We start from the raw sequence: 2,174 nt of genomic DNA on the forward strand, positions 1-2,174 counted from the left end.
AGGGCAATGAATGTACAAATGTGCTTTACACAATTGATGTATGTATGGATTGTGATGAGTTATATGAGCCCCCAATAAAATGATTTTAAAAAGAAAGAAAGAAAGAAAATCCTGCAAATAGTTCAAGATCTGTTTGTTGACCTTTAGGAGTGTTTTCCGGGCCAGTCTGAAGGGGTGCCCTGGCCCCAAAGTCTGTTTTTGGTATTCCCTGGGGAGGTCATTGCTCTGAGGCTCCCCTGCTGTTCTGTTGCACGCTCTTAGTGTTTTGCCTCGGTGTGGTGGGGTCAGATCGGGTGCAATTCCGGCACTGTGTCTCCAGTGTTGTCCCCCATACGGCTATGGGTCAGTGAGGGACGTCATGTCTCGTAGTGGGCCGGCCATATGGTTCCTCTCTGTGCATTGGCTGCTCTGAGCAGGGATATGGTCCTCAAGACTTGGTGGACCAGGATGTGCTCCACTCTCTCTTCCTCCCCCTTCATTTGCTCCCTTGTGCTCTGATCAGACCTGTCCTTCTCCCTGAGCTGTAACTTCAGTGCTGTCCTCTGAAGTGAATTCTTCTAGTTGGGATTGGGGCCGGCCCCTTATTATTATTTTTAACTCCCTTAATCTGGAGTATTTTCTGTGAGTTCTGTGTGGTCATTGCCATGAATTCTGATGCCCCGTAGCACTGCCTGCAGAGGTGAGGCAGCATAGACTCAGAACGGCGTGGGCAGAAAGGCGTGCGTCAGAATGGGGTAAGTAAAGATGGAGGTGGAGGCCAGAGGGAAGCCAGAGGAGGTCATGTAGGGCCACGTCTTCTGCCACATTTTGTGGCACATGATGAAATGGGACCGTGTATCGAAAGAATGTGTTGTGCACAGAAACCATGGGGGACGGGAGGCAGTGGTGGGCGGAAGATATGAAAATAATAATAATTTATAATTTATCAAGGGGTCAGGAGGGTGGGAGGTGGCAAAGGAGGGAAAAAAGCGGAGCTGACCCCAAGGGCTCAAATAGGAAGTAAATGTTAGAAAAGAATGATGGCAGCATGTGTACAGATGTGCTTGATACCATGGATGTGTGGGTCCTTCTCAGAGCTCTCAGAGCCCCCAACACAATGGTCTTTAAAAAAGAAGAAAGAATGTGTTGTCAATTACAACCACACCTGCCCTCCATTGAGTCCAACCTGGGACCCCTACGTGGGGCTTAGGAGACTGTAAATCTTTGCAGGAGCAGAAGGCCCGTCACTTTCCAAGTAATATCTAACAATGGGCGCTGTCATGGTTTAGTATGTTCTTTTTGCTTTTCTTTTGCATGTTGTCTCTAAACACGCTCATGTGTTTCTCCTCTTTTCTTAATTGACATCTCATACTCCTTCCAATATATCCCTTCCCAGACAGTTCTCCTGTTCTGTCCCATCCGGTGGGGCTAACAATCATCCATGCCGTCAACTCCCTTTCTCCCTCCTTCCCCTCCCCAGGACGCAAAGTGCTTTGTCTCCACTTCACCTTACAAACTAGGCAATTGTTCCCCTGAAGGCTGAACCGGTTGTGTGTGTGTGTACGTGTGTGGTGTGTGTGAGAGAGAGAGAGATGAGCTCAGGGTCAGCTTGAAGGGCGATGAGGCGCCGCAGCCTGAGCAGTCGCTGCAGTCTCTCCCCTGTCCTGTCCAGGGCCTTTTAGCGGCCACTTCCTTCAGGGTGGGCGGCCGTGATGGCCGGGCAGCAGCTACTTCTCTGTCTAGTCGCCTGTCCTGGACGCAGACCTTCCCAGCTGGCTGTCCGCCTCCACGTGCAGGCTGGCCGCGCCCCCCTTCCCCAGGATGAGTGGGCGCGCCCCAGGAGCGTGCCCGCCATCCACCCCTGTGCGCCCCGCCGGGGCCCGGGTGGACACACATCTGCTGGCTTCCCTGCCTTCGGCTCACGACGGCTTTCTGAGGGTGCTGGGTGCACCCCTGGAGCTCGCAGTGAGCCTGCTCTCGTAGGCGCTCCTGTTTCCGGGGGGTTTATGGGTGTGTGGTGGTGGGCACTCTGGACACCGGCAGGTTTGGGGTGCCCTGTTGAGTGTCCAGGCTCCTTGGGCACCCAGCAGGTGGACTGCCTCCGTGGTGCGATCCCGCCCTCCGCCACCGGGAGGCTCCGGGCCGCGTGGGACCCGGAGAGCTGCGTTGCGCGTCCATCCGTCCGTCCGTCCGTG

Source organism: Echinops telfairi, unplaced genomic scaffold (assembly GCF_000313985.2).
Source record: "Echinops telfairi isolate 266 unplaced genomic scaffold, ASM31398v2 ScPeMD7_7459;HRSCAF=8497, whole genome shotgun sequence".
Taxonomy (NCBI): domain Eukaryota; kingdom Metazoa; phylum Chordata; class Mammalia; order Afrosoricida; family Tenrecidae; genus Echinops; species Echinops telfairi.